Raw genomic sequence first — 22,835 nt, 5'->3', positions numbered from 1 at the left:
GGAGGGTGTCCATTCAGAATGCTGGCATTCTGTCTTCCTGAGTAACTGTTATGTGTGATGGAGCCCTGCTTTTCTAGAGATTGCTGAATGTCTGCCCATGGGAATTGCTGAGTGAGCTCCTTGTTCTGCTTTGCTTTTGTGTTACCTATTAACCAGTCCTTATCTCAGACCACAAGTTTTCTCACTTTTTCACTTCCAATTCTTATCCTGCTGGGGTGAGGTGGGGGGGAAGAGCGAGAGGCTGTGTGGGGCTTAGCTGAAAGAAATGCGGGGGGGGTTGTGTCTGAATGTGCAAAGAGGTCTTTTGGAACAGCTTGGATAAACAGGAGACTCTTATGTTTTTTCCTGTTTATTCCCAGTATTTCCACAAATCTGGGAAGGAAATTTTAGCACTTGCAGAGAGCCTAGATGTCCTGTCGCTAATTTAGACATCTCATATCCCATGTGTAGCCAAGGATTTAAGAAATGTACTTCTGAATTTCATCTTGCAACTCTAATATAGATATTGCTAGTGGTTACATCAAGCTGAATTTAAAGCTACATCAACCTACATGAAAAGTTTTTCAAGTTACTCTTACTGCCCAAATACTATCCTTACACATGCTTTCTATCTTCCTATTAGCTCCTGTAGAAGAGAAAGTTGGTTCATTCTCTGAAGACAATATTACTTTAAGTGATCTTCATTCATTCTTGTTCAGAATAATTCTGAAGATTTATTGTGACAAAGCATAGTTAGAGGTGGTCCGGTCTGTTGGCTCTTTGAAATAAGAGTGAGAAAACTTCAACTGTTAAAAAGGGAAAAAATACCAAACCCAAACCCCAAAAAAGCTATTTTTCTCCATGTCTTTCATTACGTGAGAAGATGGGGAAAAACATCTGGAGTTATCTCTGAATTCAAAGGTGCAACCTGAAAATTCCTCTGCTGGCTCATTACACCTATTAATTGTCTTCATCTGCTGCCCTTTTTCAACTGACTCATATACTGTTTCCTTCTGGACTGCTGTTATTCTCTGCTTCATTAGCTGCTAATGAGTTGCCATACAGAACAGCATGTTGTCTTCCTTTATTCTTTCCTAACGTTTACTGAGGTGCTCAGGGCTTTTTTTTTTTTCCCTTTAGGTAGAGAGAGGGCTGGTGTGGGTTGAGAGGGAGAACTACAGATATCAGTAAGGTGATATCCAGCTTGGTACTCACAGGTTTAATTGTGCCTATAAAAGAAATTTTGGTGAAAATGAAATTTATCTTCGTTCTTTCAAATCATAAAATCTATTTGCTTCTCTCTTTAATGAATCTTTTTTATTCAGTGCTATAATATGTACGGTGTTATAATTAAAGAATGATAATGAAGGTAAATTGAAGTATTAATTTTTAAACCCTATTCTGATGTTGACTAACACTGCGAATGATGATTCACACAGATTCTGAGTGTCTGCTTACAGATGTGACATTTTAGTTATTTATAAAAAAAATATTTAGGAAAGGATTCTCGAAGGGAGTGAAGGTTTTAAGGTTTTGGTGGTTTGGGGCTTTTTGTTTGTTTGGGTTTGGTTTTGTTTTTCTTTCTTTTCCCAGTTTGATTTTCAAGGCAGGAAAAAACCCCAACTGTGAAGTGCATACTGTCTTCTAGTCTCTCCAAAAGGGAAAGGTCGGTAAGGAAACACACACCTTGTAAATTCTGGGACTACTACAGAAAAAGTAACCTACTCCTTCTGTAGTTATGTAGGTAGGTTCTACCAAAATGATTTCTTAACTGGGAGCCATGGTAATTCCACAACAATGACAAAACCAGTAAGGCCCTTGGTACTTTGGAAGCACTGACTCTGAAACAGTAATAAATTTCAAATGCAGGACACAAGACTATGACAATATTTTGAAAGCAACTTAAAATGTCCAGTAATGTCCTTATTATATCAGAAAACTATTCAAAATTTAAATGCAACTAATTTAAAGGTAATTATTATATTTTAAAATACAAAAAGATGTAATTGACTCTTAATATAATTAGTAATTCAAGTTGAACTTTCATGGCTGAAATTCCAATTCATTAAGTCTGTTGAAAGGTACAAGTTCAATACATATGCTGCAGTACGACCAGATTATGAACCACACCAACCTTTTGATTTTGGTCAGCAACACTGACTTTTTGGGTGATTACCTTTTTTCTGTTCATGTGTTTCTGTGTCCTGGGTTCAGCATTAGCAGTCATTTTTTCTCCTCCTTAGTAGCTGGTGCAGTGTTGTGTTTTTGACTTTCAGCCTGGGAACAATGCTGATAACACCAATGTTTTTAGTTGCTGCTCAGTAATGTTTAGTCTGGCAAAGAACTTTCTGAGTCTCATGCTCTGCTAGGGAGGAGGGGAAGCCGGGAGGAATCAGAGACAGGACACCTGACCCAAACTGACCAAAGAGGTATTCCATACCACAGCATGTCATGCCCAGTATACAGACTGGTGGGGGAGTTACCCAGAAGGCCCAGATCACTGCTCGGGTCGGGCTGGGTATCGGTCGGTGGGTAGCGAGTGGTTCTATTCTCTTCCCTTGTTATTTCCCTTATCATTATTACTATTGGTGGTAGCAGCAGTGGTTTGTATTATACCTTAGTTACTGGACTGTTCTTTCAACCCGTGGGAGTTACATTCTTTTGATTCTCCTCCCCATCCCTCGGGGGGGGGGGGGGGGGGGGGCAGGGGTAGTGGGCAAGCAACTGTGTGGTTCTAGGTTGCCGGCTGGGTTTAAACCATGACGTTCTGGAAATACATGCATATGTGTTCTTAGCCAGAAGTCACCTATGGGCATATTTTTTTTCTTTTCTCCTTAAACTTCGTAATGTGGTGAAACAATTTTTTAAATGCATATTTTCTCATGAAAATAAACACTTACTGCTTTATATCCCCTGCATAGGAAGTGATGCTATGTAGATTTTGCTGGGATTATTTATCATAGAATGGTTTGGGTTGGAAAGGACCTTAAGATCATCTAGTTCCAATTCCCCTGCCATGGGCAGGGACACTTCCCACTAGACCAGGTCACTCAAGGCCCTGTTTGTTTCCTTTCCAATAGTGATGTATAGATATAAGATCAAACTTTAAGTGTCATCTAATTGTATAAAATAACATTTTATTTGTTTCAATGTATGTTTTACTGTGAGCTTTTGGCAACTCCATATGCAAATACTACATGTGTTGTCAAGCCTAAAAACCCAGCTCTGGGCTGAGAAGGCATCTCTGATGCAAAATTCACCTTCAGGAAGATAAACATAACTTCCATTTACACCTGAAGTTGTCCTTTTGCTCTCGTCTTGTTAACAAGTGAAGTACTGTACTGTGCAACTGCATGTCTTTGGGGCTGTGAGTTAACACTTTCCTATATGTCTTTTAATAAACAGTATGGAAAGAACACATCCAGACATACCAGTCTTGACCTAAACTTTGCAACACGTAGGCACAATGAGACTTCTGTTCTCCACTCTTCCGATGTGCAAAAATAAGTTCCAATAATGTATTGCAGCTGAATCACATACCAAGAGAGTAGGCCTCAGACTTGGAAAGAAACTTTGGAAAACTTATTCCCCAGGTAACATCAAAATTTCTCTTCTGAAAGACAAAAGAAATGAGGCAAAGAAATCACTAGATCTGATTTGACAGAGGGATGAAAATGAGTTAAAATAAATGGAATAAAATCTGAACATGAATACAAAGAAATAGGAAATCATTATCATAGTGTCTGCTTAATTTACAGACTTGGATATAGATGTGCAGCGAATCAGAAAAGGAGTTGTCTGGGAAAAAAATGTGAAAGGCTAGGCGCAATAAAATGTTTCACAGGTAAAATTTGAAATAATCATATTAAACCAAGGTGAAAATGGCTTTAAATCTCTCTAAATAAAATGTATTTGCAAAAAATCCAAGGAACGGTGGCACTGTGAGTCCATGCACATATGAAATGTCACTAAGTCTGGTGTATGAAAGATCACTTTTTAAATTTTGTGCTTTTTACATCTGCACTTTTTATCTCTCATCATATTACCAGGTTAAAAAAAAATAAATACATATCTACCCTTCTTAAAAATAAAACAATCAATCCAAAGATCACCAATTTGCCATTAATTCATCATGGCTCTGTAGTACGTAGTGCAGGATTTTATCAGTTACATGTCCTTATGGAAATGGTTGGGTCTGTATGCCTCACAGAGGAAGAAAAAAAATGAAAGTAATTGCCTTGAGGAAATTATTATGTTTTCTGCTCACCTAAGTTCCTTTTTAAGGTTCTGCACAATGCTACTGGCTGAAGACTTACAGTGGTACCCAGTTTTGAATGTTCAGCTGCTCCTAGAAAAATAAAATGGTCAAGTAAGAGAAAGAAAAAAAAAATATTGCCCATCCTTTAAGTAAAACTTATGTTTTATTTTACTTTAATCATTTACATTGCAATTTATACTGAATCTGTGACTACATGTACAGGTCACAGTGCAGACAGAAGGAAGTACAGTATATGCTACAGCTGAAACAAAATCCTTTTTGCCTCTGTCATGAGGTATCTTTCAAAAAGATATAAAAGAAACTGTACTCAAGCAGCCAGTAGAATGCTGTTACTCATTACCTGGTAATAGACAGCACTAAGCTTAAAATATTAACTTTGATATTAGATCTTCCCCTTAAAAGAATTTGAATAATACAATGTGATAATTTTCTATCCCATTTACTATCAACTCTCCTCTATTTAATAAACAGTGCACAAAAGAATGGCACCTGTGTAGGATCCAGGAGCTGGCTTTTTTCCTAGGAGGGCATCTAACAAGTTTTGACACATAGGCTTTCAATGCCTACTGGTGATGATGAAAATTTAAGTGCTTTTATATGAAAGATTTAATTTGAGTTTCTGCAATACAATACCTGTGTGAAAGTAGCTACACATGTCTTTGCCTATCAGTATCTGTGGATTGAAATGGGGAGTAATTTTTATGAAATTAGAAAAAGATACCACCAGTACCCTTTTTCTCCACAGTAAAGACCTTAAAGAAGAAGGAGCAAGCCTCATAAGCACGCTGGAAAGAAAAGAGAGCATCCAAAATTTATGAGGATTAATAAAACAGTTGTAGTTAATTTGTTATGTGAAAATGGGAGTGGAAGAAAGATTTTTAATACAGGGATGGTTGCTCCTGTGTTATTGCAGGGCTCCTCCAGAAGTAAGGCTCACAAGGTTTAGCGTTGTTTCCCAGTTATCTGTGTCTCAGTATCCCACCTACTGGTAGTGGGATGTAGCACCAAAATTTGTGGATCAGAAAGAAAGAAAAGAAAAACTGTTAATGAGGGGTGTTTGGGAGAGTGGCTGTTAACTTCATACACTGCTGCATAAAGCACTTCTGTTGCATGTGCACAACATTCAAGATATTAAAAATTTAAATTTTTAAAAGACTTATTTGGAAAGTAAATATGCATTTGGAGTGTCAGTTTCCTTCTATAAATATATATAATAATGCTTTGTTTAGGTTTGCAACTCTTCTAACACTAAAGAAAAATACAAATTAGGACTTTTTTAATATACGTCTCTATGAATGTGAGAAGCAATTTTGTTTGTGCTGGTAGAGATACTTAGAAGCTGAAAGAGGTAACTACTACTGGCATCTCATAAGTATCTTATTTCCCTCAAGGAGCTTTTGTCCAAGACAGCCACTCTTCTGATGCACTTTGTAAAACCACAGCAGCACAATCTCCCATAGCCCTAAGAAGAATTTTCACTCCACACGTTCAAGATGACCATCCCTGCGTAATTACAAAACCTACTCCCTGTCACATTACATTCCCTTTGCATCCAGTCATTGCAGGCAAACAGCCATCATGATATGAAGATAAGCAGAGGGAATGTATTTAATGTTATTTCACAGCAGCACAGATTATTGTTTTGATGGGCAAGGTTCAGTTCTGCTTTCTTCCCTTGATAAGAAAGTGAATACATGGAGCTCCTTGCTACCATAACAATTTAATTAAAACCCCCCTCAGCCTGAAAGTAAAAGTTTTTACATAAAGTTACTTGCACTCTCTGGTGCTGGTTTTGTGGCCATAACAGATAAATCATTACATAAGATCATGGTTCTGCTTCACCATCATGGTTCTGCTTATGAAGTTAAAACTAAAAGTTGTACTCAACAAAACTAGAAGGGGTGAAAGAGGTAAAATAATCTTAGACTTCCAGTGCTTCTTAACTGAAAAAAAAATAAAAGAATGCATTGAGATTATCATTAATCTACCTAAACCTGAGTAGAAGTAAGTAGGTATAATCCCTTAGAAAACAAAATCACAGAGATAAACAATACCAACCACCTGTTTCACTTCTCTGCATGCTATTTTATCTGAGTCAAAGAATGGGTAACTAATTCAGTATCTTCCACCCTGTTCAGATTTCCTTTAGCAATGTCTACTAGCAATCTTAAAACTGGTAGTTTTCCTTGGCTCACTTGGCAATTAGTTAGTTTCAGTCTCAAAGAATAATTTGAATATGAACTTTAAGCAAAAATTATTCATATATTTCACCCTGGCTTGCCATTATGTTTCAAAACATCCTTTTCAGCAAATGGAAAAGGTATATGACACATGCAGAAAGAAAGAGCTGCAGGTAATAATACCAGTGAATAAATCATAAATACAATAGTTGTAAAAAAAATAAATCCTGATCATATGCTTGCTGCTTGCTGAACAGATAACTTCTTTAAATTTGTATATTAATTTCTCCCATCTTATCTATGTATTTGAAATTGTCATTAGTACAGAAAATGGTATGCTTAAAACCACTCACACTCTTTTGAAATCCCCTGTTAAAGTTTAATATAATTTAGAAATACTGCATTTTGCAAAATGTGAAATAACGCTGTAGAGAGGGAGGCAAATGCTTAGACATTAAAGATGAAGTATTATAATCATGATGAAGGAAAAACTGGAGCTAAGAGAAGTTTAAATTTTTAAGGTTTTTCCATTCAGATTTAAATGAATTGTCACATGGAAAGCTAGATTTATTTCCTAGTCTACAATGCCTAATTTCCTTGTAAGAAACAAAAACTTCAGACTATTCTATTAAAAATTTAAGCGAGATAGTTTAATTCTGTAACAGGTTCAGATCTATACTTGCAGTCAGATTTTTCCTGTAGAAGTTTTTGGCTTGGTCTCCACTACTAAGTTTAAACTCCTGAGAAGAAAGCACTGCTTAGAAATGAGTGACCTCAGAAAGAGGTTTGGATGGTCTTTTGGAAGCTCAAGCTCATGAAATAATATTTCTTTCTTTTTTTAATTTAAAAAAAAAGAGGAAAATTTTGTCATTTTACATTAATTTGATTTCAGTTATTGGAAGTTGTTTATTTTGTCCTTGGTTTTGCCAAGTTGTAAAGTTATGATCTTTGAGCTCTTTAAATGCTATGAAAACACTTATTTTCTTTTATCTCTATATATTTTATAATCAGTGAACATCAGCACTGTCACATCTGTATCATTTAAAGGCTTATATTCAGTCAGTCACAAGTCAGTTATGTGACCCAGCCCTAGATATTGCTGCTTTCCACAGACTTGTAATGATAAAGCTCATTTTAATTTCCAAAGATTTACTCACTGTTAATCAACTCTGAAATTCAGAATGAGTGAAATGCTCCCATCAGTATTTACCCTGGAAAATGAACAACTTCGAAAAGGAGCCTAAGCAGCCAGAAATATGCAGCATAAAATATGCAGTGAGTCAGAAGAGGAAAGAAAAGCAATAGCATTCTTACAAATTCTCTTAGCCCAAGGGCATCAGTGACTTGTAACATAAGCCAGCACATTAAGTGCTTTGTTTTGACAATTTATTTATAAAGAAATTTATATTTTCATGGCTTAGTAATGGAGCACTAGGAACTCCAGCTTTGATTTGTGTATCTCCCCTTTAACCTCTACCAGTTGTAGACATGCCAACTCGTGACTGTTTCATAAATGGCATCTTGTTCTGTAATCTTCACAGCATCTCTGATTTACTGAAAACATGAAAAAACATATATATGTGCAGATGACATAAAAATTGATAAATTGAGGCATAAGAAACAGAAGAGAAAAGAATTGTAAAATAAATACAGTTTGCTCAGGCAATGGCTGTATTTGCTACCAGAGATTTTATACTCTGACACAGGATTGCAAGTGACAACTATAGTATGTATTCCTGGCTGTGGAATGGTGGCACTCTTTGAGCTTTGGGGTTGGTACAATTAATTCAGTGTTCTATCAGAAACAAAAACCTGTTTATTTGATGGCTTTACACCATGCCTCAGGAAATTCATACTTTTTTCAAGAAAGGTATAGTTATGCCTTTCAAATTAGAACATTTTTTCTAACCTTTGGTCCTATTTATCTGTCTGTTATTCAAAATTTCAGCTTTTCTTATATAGTGGATGTACAAAATAAAAAAGAGCAACTATAAAAAAAACCAACACAAATAGAAATTGAGTCTGATAGTGTTTTTCTTTGATTGCTTTTTGATGTTTCCAGACCAGAGTCATTCCCTGCCTTTGGTGAGGTAATGTCTCTCTTTCTTCCTGTGCCTTAAGCACTAATAGCTCATTGCAGATGGTCTGACTTGATGATCAGGATATCAGAAACACTTTAACTCTAAATTAATCTACAGTGTCAGCCTGTCACTGTCATCTGTGTCACCACCAACACTTCTTGTGGTTTGCCAAGAGCAGTAGGACTGCTGCTGTGCCTGTTTATCTCAGTGGCCTTCAGTCTTACCAAGAGTTAAAAAGGATGCTCTTCAGAACTGACTTTATTGCAAAAAAAACCCAAACTGAACGGTTTACAATGGCCCTTTCCAGTCTGAGGGTGGCTTCAAATCTGCCAGGAGAGAGTGCTAATGATTTATCCACCTGGTAATGGTTTTCAGTCAGGAATTCTGTGAATTTTTTGGTTTGGGTTTTTTTGGTTTGTTGTTTGTTTTTTTTTTCCTAAGGTTATCTGTTAAGATCCGGGAACAGATACATTAGAAGAGTTACTACTTAGTGTTATTTTTTTATTAAGTATATCATACCTAGACAACACTGATCTTACTAAATTTTCACTGTGGATACTGAAGTTAAACATATGCATCACTACCAGACCGTTCTGGTTATCAGAAGACAATAATAAACTGATGTTTGTACTTTTATTTGCTCACCAATTTGTACATAATTGTCATTGATATTGCTCTCCTGTATTGCTTGTGTTTTTCTATTGAGTTTTTACTTTATCAATAATGTTTATTTTAAGTACTATTGAGACGGATGTTTTGCTTGGTTGTTTTTTCTTTCTGAAAAGAGTGTTTAGATCTGGGGATCTGACATTACAACTTAATTTGAATGTAACTTTTTAATTGGAGAATCCTTGCTCTAATATAAATTGCAAAGTCAAGTCATTAACTTGAGTTTCTTTCCCTGCCTGACACCAGTTAAAGAGTTAGGTTGGGTAGAGAAATTTTGGCCTCAGTTTGGTAGTCTCTAGTAGGGTAAGGAACACTATATAGCACAGTTACCTTGCCTTTAGAAGAACTACTGTTCTATGAAGCCTAATCTCAGGGAACAGTATCTGGTTTGTAAATATTTTATTTTATAAAAGCAAGGTTGGGAAAAGTGAAGCAGAATTACTGAAAATAAAATAAAATTAGAAATTATTTGCCACAGAAAAACTGTACACGTTGTAACAATTGTGAAGTGTTTAGTTACCAGTTTTCGACATGATCAGGTTTGGTAGTGGCTCAGCCAAGTTAAAACAATGTGGAAAACTGGCAAAGTGCAACCTGGTTGAATAGTAGCTATCTAAGTTATGAGGTTGTCCCGAAGCAGAAGAGTCAACAATAATAACGGATCTTACAAAAAAAAACTGAGAGCTCTCATTTTGTAAATTTAATGCAATGGTAAGAAAGGAATAAAATCTGCTAAGAGTTAAATGGTAATTTCAGGTCAATAATGGTATGGCCTCTTCCAATGAAACTACAGATTTTTAAAGCATTGCTGATATTTAAACTTGTTTACATTATGGTAATTAAAAGTTCTTCTATTCCCGGTGTTCAAGTCATAGTAGACTCATATTCAGGTTTTCTTGTGTGTCCAAAGCCTGTACTTTACTGATCACTGTGGCTTAACTTTTCTCAGCTTAATGAGATTTGGGTCCTCTTTATGCTTTCTGTTAGTAGATCTACTTTCACAAGGTACATAATGGGACAATATAGCAATAATGGCTATGGAGGTAACTGGAGGATTTTGTGATTGAGTTTACTCATCTGGGTTTGCCTTGTTTCTTTACATATTTGCTGACTAATCTAAGCTATCATAATTCCATATATTCATTTTCTTCACATTTATGAAGCTTACTGCTAATAGAAGTCCACTGATTTTTAGCCCAGAAGTGGCTGTTCTTCAGTAATGTAGATGTGATGCTGTTTTGGTCTCGGGAAAAGCATCACTGAAGAGGTAATTGTATTTCTGATTTTTACTCTTTCTTAGGAAATGTCTGTCTTTGCTTACACTCCTTTATTTAGGAAGGACTCTGAAGTTCTTTAGGTTGATGCATGGGTAGGGCTTAATAACAAAAGAAATGTGATTTATGTTTGCTGCTTAGAGCCATAATATTTTCAAACAACAGCAGCATTGAAATGACAACTAAATGTACAATTTATTCTTGTCAAACAGTGTGGGCGTATTTGAAGTTGACAAGGCATAAACTGTGAAGTGGTCTCCCTTTTAACCAATGTAGCACTAATATACATTGATATAACGTGAAGGGATAATATAGTCTTCCGTGAATTGAAACTGCAAGAATTATGTAGAACTTTTAGAAGTTAATTCTACTCTTCCCATATGAAGTTTTACGTTTATGTCTAAGGAGTTTGAACTCAACTTTTGGACATAAAGTTATGAAGACTAATAAGGAAAACAATTCATTGGCAGACACAAAAAGATTGCTAAAATGCAAAGATGCAATGGGCGATGGAGCTAGGCACTTGCATACTGTCTGCAGGAGCAGAGGGCCATAGTCCATTGCACCCAGACCCTGGTGTGGCCCTAGGTCCGTCTCCTACCAGGCTCTGTGGACATCATCAAATCACCCTGATGACCTGGTTATGCCCGATGACCTGGTTATGCCCAATGACCTGATTATCTTCCCTGTTTTTGTTTTGTTTCCTTTGGAATCTTATACCGCTCTATATTGGTGTTTTTCCTCTCGCATCCATGGGCTACTAGCAATCTTTGGCTGAAATTTTGCCTTCCTCATCTCACAACAGACTATTTCCCAGCACTTCCAATCGGGGCAGCCAGTCCTTGTACACAGGCACCAGGAGCTGCTGAGAAAAAAGGTTGTAACAGGTATTAACATTTCTTAGGGTATAGGCCTTGTTAGTGGACTGGCACAGAAAAAAGTAATTTTGTTGTCTTGCCTTCACACATGTGTCAGGCTACAGTTTGTTCAGAAAGATGCTTTGAAAAATTGATATCCCCTTGAAGCTTCTGGATGTGAGTAGTTAGACTAAAGCCAGTGGAAAAGAGGTTCCATAATTGAAAGACCCAGCGTTTCTTGTCTTTAAAATGCCCTGGAATTGTGATAGATCATACCTTGGCAGCCAGTCCTAAAAAGGAGCAGAACATTCAAAACTGTTCTATTGTTAGATCAAGCTTTAGGCAACCTACTTAAGCTATCAAAACAGAGATTAAAGTGAGGTTACCAGTTCCAGTTCTTTTCCAATGCATAACTGCAAATGCAAAAAAGGAAAAATTAGAAATTTCCTACATTAAAACATTGGTTACCTTGGGTCAGGCTTTTCTAGGAAGAAGGGGCTTTCCATCTAGGCCTCCATAAATAATGTAAACCCACAGCTCTCATTTTGCATCCTCAGTAACTTATGTGAACTTAATGCAAAACTATCTTTGAAATCATAATCAGCTGCATAGTATTTTGCAGAAAATAATCATTTCTGCAGCCTGATGAAGTAATAACTGTGGGTAATTCACAGAGGAATGCAATGGGAAATATTTTAAATTTCCATCTTTTTTTAAAGAAAGTTTTATATCTTATTTACTCTGAAAATTCAAAAGAGAATTATATAAGTCATCAAAATTTAACTTATTTATAAAGAAGTAAATATTTACCAAAGGAAATTGTCTCTTCTATATACTATACGCATTGGAATAGAATAATTAAGGTCTGTACATGTGGTAAGTATTTGTTGCTTATAAAGAATATTAGGAGGTGGTAAAAATTATTAGGAAAATAATGACCAGTTCTGAGTGTGTTTGTCCCTAACTTCTTTTACTGCAGCGTACATTTCAATGCTTAGCTTAATGCCCAAGGATACTGGTTTTAATCAGAACTTGAATCCTGACTTATTAAACTTCTTCCAGTCTTACACCATAATCTTTAAGCATTAAAATTTAGTTGACTGCTGTTAACAGAAGTTTTTTTCAGTACATAATAAGGGCTTGCTGGATGTGCATAGGTAGAAATTCTTTTCTTTTACAGGAATGTGTCTTAGCAACCATGTCCTTTTGATTCCTTTGGGTACACAGGGAAAAGAAATTAAACTTTCTTTCTAATTAATGTAATACAGTTAGTCCAGATTGATGAAGGGGTGGCTGTACGTTTGTGACTGAGGGAATAAACCAAATATGTCAATTTGCATGAAAAAGTAAACATCGTGTGTTTGGCACAGAATTTCAGATTAATTGTCAGCACAATAATTATGTAAGTGTAATTAATGTTCAGGCTCTGAAGTCACTGGAGTAGCAAGAATGCCCAAATACAAATCTGTAGTGTTGTCAACATTTATGCGAGTACAGGAATTCTAAGGGTGCTGTTATATACAATTAAGTCAGCAAGCTGCCTGATTATCAGCTAAATAAAATGATTAATGGTTATGACCCTGCTAAATTTCTGACAGTCATCTCTTTGAGTGTAACAAGGCTGTTTTCTGGAATGGTGGATTTTGATTGCATATTGTCTTGCCACTTGTGTCTTTGCTTTCACCTTGCTATCCAGGCACCTTCTCCATCTCTGGTTTACAACTTAAACTAAAAAGGCAGTTCTTCTATTTTTTCATCATTAGGTTTGTTCTTGCTGCAATGATTATGTGCAGATTCTGTAATTTTTAATATTAAGTCAAGCTCTACAATTTTTAACATGTTTACTTAAATCTGAATTTGTACACTGAGCTGGAAGGGCTTGCAGGAGAATTTTAGTCCCAAGTATTATTTCCATGTTTTTTTAAAGAATATGAAAGGCACTATTTAGTATGCTATTTCATTTCTGTTGTAATAATTTTTAAGCCCAAGGCAGAGGCTATGTATTGAATTTGTTGATAAATCACATTTTCTCAATAGTAGTGGTGGGAGAAGCAGAAAGAGAGGATGCAGTTGGAGATTACACTTTGAAGGAGCATGGCTGAGAAGTGTAACAGAGCCTGCTCAGCTGAAATGCATTACTAAAGAAGAATAAACCAAATTGAAAGAAATGAAAGAGACTGAATCATGAAGGCACATTCTTCTAACTCTAGAGGAATATGGAGTATTTTTTTGTTTGGTTTTAAGTCCATCAGACAAGGAATAAAAATTTGGAAGAGCAGAGAGAAAACAGTTGTCCTTGAATACTGGATTCTCTTTGAAATACAGCTTGCATTTATCTTTAGAGATGACAAGATTTTTGTTTTGTTTTAAATAGTGTTATGGAGATGAAAGCCCGAAGACTCAGAAACACAAAAATGTGAAATAAATTACATTAATTGAGTCTTATTTTTCCTTTCAGAGGCTGTCTTTAGTCCACATGCCAACTGCATGTAGGTCCTCTAGAATCCAAGGACTTGCTTTTGAGGACACTGGACTTTGATCAGCTTGTATACAAGCGCCTTACTGGATATAAATTACTTCCAACTGCTGTGGAAAGTCACCCCTTCTTTGCAGTTCTCAAAGACAGCCCAGACAGTGGAGAAAATCTTTATGTGCTTGAAACTCCTGTTACTTATTTCACTGGCCTCAACACAAGGTATGGCTGATCAATGTGTTTTGCAGTGCACAGGGATTCCAGATTACGTTTAACTTTGTGTCCAAATTGTGACAATATTAAAATTTTAATTTTTACTCTGAAATTTGGCCTTAGTTTAGCACAGCTGTTTTACATTTTCAACTTTCATACTTGTTTTAAGTATTCACCAGCTACCATTTATATAGTTTTACAGTAATTTTTCAGTAATAGAGAGAATATACAAATATGTCATTTGTTAGAAGAAAAATGTTTCTTGTTTTGTTTCAATTATGATTCACTTGAATTCAGAGGATCAAGAAATAAAGATACTTCTAGCAATTTTAAATACATAATATTTCACATGAACAAGGGAATTGGGTAGCAATGTCATAGTTAAACAGCAGAGAAGAAATGTGTGACTAGATGTGTGTCCAATATTATGTATAGGTCAGTGGAGCAAATTAAGACAAATGTAGTTCAGTTGTCTTAGCTTTCTACTGCAGTTCGACTGTCCGTGTGCTCTCTGTTTTATTATAGTGAAGAATTACAGCACTTCTGCACATTTATCCTGTGTATCCAGGCATCTTTTTCATGGCCTTTTCAGTGTTTCTGATTTTCCCCCCAAATATGTATATTCTCTGAAATGCTTTTGAAACTGCAAGGTACTAAGCCTTCACCTGTACTTTCCTTGTACTGTCACTTTTTGTATTGTCACTATAGGATCGTGCAAATAGTTAATATAAGGGAAATGCAGAATCCCATTTTTCATGAGATGTTTGTATGGTTGGACATGGTAGAACTGATTCAGGGAACTGTCAGTCATGCAATGGAGCTGTTGTATGCAGAATCTTTCTTCCTAGACCTAATTGCAAGCTTCTCCACTAGTCTCCTATGATCCCAGACTTTTGCGTGTGTTATTTTTAAGGCTTGGTAGGGGAGTTCAGTTTTCTGTTAAACGGCATCATGTTTTCTGGAGACCTGAGAGATCTATCATGCTATGTACGTCTTGTTTTCAGCCTAGTTCTTGCTGTTTGAAGTTTTTTCCTTCCTGGCCGATGTTTTTTTTCTCCACCACTATACATGTGGATTGAAGCATATTCTTATTTACATTTTGTTTCTATGTCTTCCCCATAAATGTAACAATGACTTTGGATTACTGAACTTTGTCTTAGTGTTTGTAATTTGATATAGTGACAGAGGTTGCGTTGGTTTATACACTAGTAGTGCTTTTGGTAGGGTGCTGAATGTTTGGGTTCTTTTATTGCCTAGTACATTCTTTCCACTTCCACAGTATTCTTTTCTGACACTTGAGGTCTTGAGCTGGTCCCTGTAGGAAAAAGCACTTTTAAACCAGGAGACAGAGACCTGCTTTCCTGAGATGTCTCTCTGATGGACACCTTGTGGAGGCAAAGGTGCCCAGATGCTACTGGAACTGCTGACATGACAGCTCGGAAGATTTGGAGGTCCACTCTGAATTTCATTAGATGCAGTGCAGAAAGCACTACTTCAGGGACAAAGATAAAAAGCACAGGTATTAAGAAGAAGAAATTATATTTGGATTTTTTTCAGTTTGCAGACTGTGTTTCTTTAGACATTATTCAACTATTTGCATGACAACAATAGGCAAGATCTTATTGTCTCAGAAAAAGCTGTTACTGATATCCTTTCCAGCATGAAGAAACAGTGAAATTCCATCTGTGAACCATCCAAACAATTCTTTTATTCATGTTTAAGAGCCTGACTCATTTCTCCTTGCATTTCAGATTTGAAATGTGTCTCTGTAGATAATAAACAGCAACAATGAACACTATAAATAATTTAGTTGGTAAATCCAACAGATTTGTTCACAGAAGCAAAGGTGATGCAAGGATATGACAGTTCAGAAAAGCTATAGGAACACCCTTAGCTGGTTGAGTTAACTTCATTATGCTGCCAAGAATAACTCTGGAAATGCTTTGTTGCTTCCAAAGGAACACACCATTCCTCACTGCACAAACAATTGTACAAATGCATTTAATCTTTTATTCACATGGTGGCTGGTTGTCAGTCGTGCCTTAGCTGTCTTTCAGCTTCCTAATAAACTGTTTAGGACATTCTCCTCTGTCATTTTGGATGTCACTTAAGCCCTGCATTACTCAAAATATGTTTTTTGTTGGGGGTTTTTTTTGGGTTTTTTTTTTTCCCCTAAAAGCCCTAAGATGCAGTATGTCTAGATGTAAATGGTGCTAAATTTCCACCCATTAATATACACAGAGGTACATTATAAATGCCATTATAGATGCCTGCTATCGTAATTGCCTAAGGGTCCACAAAATACAACTGGTTATACAAAGAACAGGCCAGATACAGCTAGGCAAATTTTGCCACTTTCTTCTTGTAAAGATTATATTGTGGCAGGCGTACACAGTGAATTGGGAAGTGTTTTTTTCAGTAAGTGTGTATAGGCAGAAAACAGTCTTAGTTCAGTCTTTTGCACATACACATGGTTGTGTATTCTTGTCTTTTCTACTTTCAAATGCTAACAGCCTATTCAGTTGACAGTTCACAACTGCATAGCACAAAATTTTGCAAAGATATTAATAAACTGACACTAATTATTAAAGAATATTATCCTTCAAAAAGCCCATACAGGATTATACCTAGTTCTTTATTTAATGAATACATTAAAGCATTAGAGCCAGCAAGGACAAGGACAGAACAATGTTTCCTGAAGTTAATGCCAGTCACCAGTACAAATACAACTTAATGACCAAATTGGTCTTCCCTTCCATCTGTGTTTGTTTTCAGAAGAAAACAATCATGTTATTAACAACTAATACTTGCACTGCAGACAGTCTGTTAACAGAGATGGTGGAAGCCAGGTGATAGATGAGAACTTCTTCATATTTCATAACCAGAAAGATTCTGAAACATAAAAACCATGGAATTAACACCAGGAAGCTTATCTAGTACCCAAACTGGAATGGTCTCACAGTCTGTCATGGCTGCAGGGGCCTGGAGCACGTCCTTCTCCCCTGCCCTTGCCGTGCCGTGCCGTGCTCCGGGCCATTCCTCACACTTTTCCCTCGCTCCTCAGCGCTGCTGCCCTGAGGCACCGCCGGCTCCGTGCCTGGCCCAGCCGCGCCTTGTGCTGGGATCGGCTGGAACCGGTTAGACCTGGCTGTGACTGGCGCAGGGCAGACCCGGCTTGTCCTCACAAGGGCTGCCGCTGCTCTCAGAAGCTTGCTTCATGTGCCCAGCTAAAGACTTTGAGCCGGTATTCCATACTTGTAGGTGATGCTTGGCATCCCTACCCTGAGACTGCTGGCTGCCTGGGACATGAAGGAGCACGAACATTGGTTTGAGGAAGCCATCCCCAGGGCCCTGAGGTACCTGCACATCAGGAGGAAACAGCAGTGGCAGCCCACCCAGGTGATGGGATTCTCTGCAAGCCACATATTACTAGTTTCTCTGAATATTTGACTACAAGAATGCCCCAAGAGTTTACTATAGGTATTTGAGGGGGGAGCAAACAGCACTGCTGCCTGTTGCAGCTCTGCCAGTGCTGTTCAGGTGACCCATCCAGTCTGACCTCTGCTGCCTTTCCCTGGCAAGAGCTGGTTTTCTGGGTTATAGTACGTACGGCATGTTGTTAATAACCAAAGAACAAAGAGATAAAAAGTATAGCCAAGGCTGTTGTGTTTGCACCTTGTACTGCTTCCAAACTGGAAAGGAAAAATGGGGATGTTCTAAAAAAAGTAAAAAGTGCTTAAGAGAAAATACAAAATAAAGCTCTGAATAAAAAACCCTCTCCAGATGGTCATTAAATATGTTAAATGGCAGTCTGCTTTCAGCCCACCAGGCACCAGTTTTATTATTCTAATAACATCTTAAAATGAAAAAGATAAAGTCTTATAAAAAGAGGCTGTTAACTTTGATGGTGTTTAATCCGGATAACTTTTAGAATACACATTAATGTGCAAAGATACAAAACATATATTCAGCAACAAAAATGGTTCTCTCCTGAAAAGCTCTCGTGCAGACATCTCCAAACTTCTCCTGTAGGCCTTTGCATGCAGATGCTTAAACCCAGAAATCCTCAAAGGAAAAACTTCGCAAACACCATGTTTTAAAAACAAGGCAGTGATTTATAGACAAGTCAAAATTATGAATGTTGAAAGTTCAGAAGAGTAGGAGAGACAGTTTAGAAAGGTTGTTCCACTTGCAGTCTAAGCATTAGATATTACTCCATACACATGTTTACTAACTTTTGATACATGTTCTACATACACATTAATAGTATTTGCTCATGCAATAAACCCTGTACTTGTAACAGTAATTTACAAAGGTGTTCATTTTATGTGTAGTGGCTTGGGATTTCTGTATTCATTTTGACACAAATATATATATGTTTCAGTTTGGTATTGTGTAAATATCAGGATTACTTTAGATTTTCAAAAATTGAAAACTGAATGCTGTAATGTCTGTCCACTTACTTTATTTGAGGTATCTGGATGTAAAAAATCTGAAAGCCTGGAGTGCAAAACCTCCTTTTAGAAATTCCCCAAGTATTTACAGTATTGTTTCAACTGAAGCCTCATTTCTGTAAAGGTATTTTAAGATACTCAGTTTATAGAAGATTCTAATTCCAATGCTGAGACAATAGAACCTTCCAGATTTAGATATTTAATAAGATTTTTATATTGTTTTAAAAGTGCTGGCTCAGTTTTATAGTGCATCCAGAGAAGTTTTGTGCCTTTTTTTTCGCATGCTAGATATGATTGCAAATTTTTCATACAGTCTTTACAACTAATTTATATTATCTATTTTTATGGCATGATGTAGTTCTAAAATGTTGAGGAAAGTATTTAACACTTCATGTTCACTGGATAGGATAGTTCCTACTAGCGTATTTATTTATTTCAGATGTTACTTCCTCCTAAGTATTCTTTTCCAAGCAGTTCAGTTGTCATGTTTGTCATGACAAACCCAAAATGGCAGAAGATAGGCTTTGCCTCATTGTGCACATGTGAATCAACTTCTGTTAGTAGCAGTTATTGAATAATTTTAAGGAAACAGACTTGATGGATTTCTTTCAGTGGTTATTCTAATCCAGTGTCCATAATCTTTGTTTTCTGTCCTTGTTTTATTCATCTCATACCAGTCAGTTGTGTAAGCTCCTTGGTCTAAGTGATCATCATACAGTTGTTAATTATAATCAAGTCCTTTGTTTTTCACTGATTTTGAAAACTAGCTTAGAACAACATAGAAAGATGGTGACAAAATTAACTATTTCGCTTAAGTGGGGAAAGCCAATTTTTATATCCCTTATGCAAAATAGCCTTTAAAAAGTCGTAAGTAATCACTTTTGTTCTATGAACTAGAGGAATATAATCTTATTGCAAGCTAATTCTTTCTGAACAGCAGTTTCCGAGTGGAAGGGATTGAAATATAATGCTGATATTAAGGATTATGTAAGAAAAAAACTTTTTAAATTTTTTTTTAAGGTCTTTCTCTGCCTGCAGAATTTTCCTTGGTGAAATCTTGGAAAAAGATTCCCACTTCTGTCCACTGGAGCACTAGAGAATCATCTGTAGAATATTATGAAACATATATTTGAATTTTGATACCAAGGAAGCTCTGCATAGTGCTGTACTATAGCTACAGTATAGCAGTGTTCACTACAGTGCAGAAATGGAAATGGAATAATAAGAAATTTAAAGCGGTTGGAGATAAATGGATAAACAATCCAGTAAAGTTTATGTTGGAGAACTGCATTCTTCTTCCTTTTTATAGTAGAGTAACTTGTAAAGAGGTTTTTTTCATATTGTTTTCACTGTTTTTCAAGAGGAATTGACAGTAGAAACTGGTGTGATTTTTGGAGAGCATGATTCTGAAGCACAGCGCGAAAGTTCCTAAGTATCTACTCTTTTAAAAGTTCAGATTTATTAGTTGAGATGTCTTCTGTTTGTAGTAATAATGCTGATGTTAAAATGTGTACAAAATTGCACAGTTGTATGCTTGACAAAATTCTAAACTGATTAATAGTTTTAATTACATTCATAGAAGCAGAGAATAGTTAGGGTTGGAAAGGACCTTAAGGTCATCGAGTTCCAACCCCCCTGCCATGGGCAGGGACACCTCACACTAAACCATGCCACCCAAGGCTTTGTCCAACCTGGCCTTGAGCATTGCCAGGGATGGGGCATTCACAGCTTCCCTGGGCAGCCTATTCTAGTGCCTCACCGCCGTCACAGCAAAGAACTTCTTCCTTATATCCAACCTAAACTTCCCCTATTTAGGTTAGATTTAAGGAAGAAGTTCTTTACTGTGCATGAGCGTTTCATGAGTGCAGGTGTTACAAGTGAAAATTTAAATTATTGGATATAAAAGTAAAAGGCAAGAATACAAGCTTGCATCTTTGGTATCATTCAGTGTTACCTAAAACTTACAAAATATTAACAAGTTGTTCTTAAAGCAAATTCTAATTTCTTTCATGTTCAGCTTCATTGCAAGTACAATCCCTTATGGTTATTGGTTCTGATGAGTGTAATGTCAGGTCACAGCCTTGGGGTGATAGAAGATGAAGGAAGGCATGAACTTGTTCGCAGAGTTAGCATACAAGTTGGAAGGTTTCCTTGGTTAATAGAAGTTCATGTTTTCAATCATTATATACTTGATTTTCGTTTTCAAGCAGGAAATGTGTCAAATACAACTTTTATTTTTTTTTTTAATCACTAGGGCTTAGATGAAGCTTAATTTATTTCAGTAGCTGAAACTTGTCCTCTTAGTCATTTTCAAATAATGAAATCTTGCAGCAGTCATGTATTAGAAGGAGAAGCAAAGTGTCATGTTGCTTAAATTTCAGGGTTGTGTATCGCTGTTATCACCCCAAAAAGGGAGCAAATTTTGCTTATCTAAACTAGTCACATGTTGAGATTCAAATAGAAGTCACATCAGAATGTAGTTTCAAACCGTAAGGGTGTTATAGAAACAGCAGACAATACCTTCATATCCTACACTGTCACTAAGTAACTCTACCTTCTAAGCCCTTTGAAAGGGAGTCCAGAACTTGAAATTTATGTTTAAATAAATATGTAAGGCATCATTCAAAGTCTGCCAAAGCTAATGCATTAGTAGGTGCCAAAACTCTAATCCCACTAAGGGAGCCAGACAAGCCAGTCTACTTTTGTTACAGTAACGCACTGAAGCCTGGAGTATGCTGTTCTCTAGTTGATCTCCAAGTAGTTGCTAGACTCTCATCTCCTATTGTTACAAAAATTGAATTAGTCCTTCATGATGAGGGAAATAGGTGCAGATGATGTTTGATATTCTGCCTCTGGCAGTGGCTAATATTACATGCTTCAGAGGAAAAACAGAATATTCCATAATACCACTAAGTCCAATCTGCAATGCTGGATGTAAGATAACATGCCTTCCTAATGCCTGTAGGGCTAAATTATGCCTTGTTGCATGAGACTAAATTAATCTTTTCTTAAGCAGTGCTATTTCAGATATTGCTATTGGTCAATTATGCAGCCCCTCTTAAAATTCCATGCTCAGCTGTTGTACTGCATAAATGATTATTTCCTATTGGGTATTATATGTCTAGTAACCATAAATCTTTGTGAATAACCACTTGGTTTTTTGTTCTGACAGGTGCTTCCAGGGAATGCTTGTTAAAAGGAAGAAGTACTTCTGTCTGCATCTGGTGGTCAACCCCAAAGTATATGAAATACTAAAAAACACTGGCCAGAAACTGTGTCCTGATGCTCACAGGTAATCTTTCCTTTTGTAGTGGCAGATGCTTAGAAAATCACTGTTTGAATCTACTGTGCTCACATTCTATGAGAATTCTAGTGTTTGTTTACTGTGGATCACACTAATTTAGAGCTAAAGGAAAAAATAATGGTTCCAGGACTTATACTTCGTAAAGTGATTTTGCCAGTGGCTAAGGTAAGGCACGTCATATGATAATGAAACATGAAATATTCTGTCATTCTTTGTCTACACTCCTACTAGTTTTATTAGAATTGAGAAAAAAAAAAAACATAGTATAGGGTGTGGAAGACATATCCACTCTAATTTGAATAATTTTAATATCTCAATCTAGACCTTTTTAGATCTTACCCCTCTTCTGATATGTCTTCTATATACTGGTGGCGCAGTGCCCCCCTTCCATTTCTCACAGGACTGTAATTTTCATTAAGCAAAAGGCATGCCAAAGAACGTACAATTTTAGCTGGGCGTCAGTCATCTTAGAATTGGTCTCATATCAGGTTCCAGGCAAAGCCAAGCTCTTGTTGGAATGATTGAGAAACAATAAAACAAGGATAATTATTTATCTGTAAGAATTTAGAGATGATGGGAACATATTAGGCTGTTAAATATTTCATCTTTTCAATAATTTTGCCACCTCTCTGCAAATCTGATTTTTCAGTTTTCTTTTTCTTATAGTCAAGGCCAGAAAAGAACTTAACTAAAAGAAAAGCACAGCCTCCTGCTGCTAGCAGACTCTGCCTGTGCAGAGATGACTGAATAGAAAAAAGACTTCTTTTGGGTTATTACTACTTCTACTTGAAAAAAAAACAACGAACAAACAAAAAAAAACACAGCCAAAAAATCCCCTGACAGTTGCTACCTTTTCCCTATACTAGACAGTTCTTTGTAACACACACATACATTCACATGCCACTGGCCTTACTGCTGGGTGATCATTACTAGTTTAGATGATCAGCCGAGGCCAGAGTTTTCTATCCGCTGGTGGTTGTATGCCCCCACACCATTTTGCAGCTTTCTTGTTCTTTACTTAGACTTGCTAAAAGAGAAAATGCTCCTTACCCTTGAGCCCAAACCATTTTTA

At 36.6% G+C, this 22,835-nt stretch overlaps 1 long non-coding RNA gene across 1 annotated transcript in view; it reads left to right on the top strand.

The window, feature by feature from the left end:
• The window catches only part of LOC130607761 (uncharacterized), a 184,017-nt gene extending 168,518 nt beyond the window's left edge, over positions 1-15,499 (top strand). The window contains exons 3-4 of the long non-coding RNA XR_008974331.1: positions 13,778-14,014; positions 15,285-15,499. This is a non-coding gene — a long non-coding RNA (uncharacterized LOC130607761). The remainder of the gene's footprint in view (positions 1-13,777; positions 14,015-15,284) is intronic.
• The last annotated feature ends 7,336 nt before the right edge of the window (positions 15,500-22,835 follow it).

This window comes from Pezoporus wallicus, unplaced genomic scaffold (genome assembly GCF_028554395.1).
Source record: "Pezoporus wallicus isolate ANWC-B61680 ecotype Strahan unplaced genomic scaffold, APGP_CSIRO_Pwel_v1 scaffold_6445, whole genome shotgun sequence".
In the NCBI taxonomy this organism is placed as follows: domain Eukaryota; kingdom Metazoa; phylum Chordata; class Aves; order Psittaciformes; family Psittacidae; genus Pezoporus; species Pezoporus wallicus.
The sequence above is the reverse complement of the archived record's forward strand: the minus strand, read 5'-3'. Positions and strand labels throughout refer to the sequence as shown.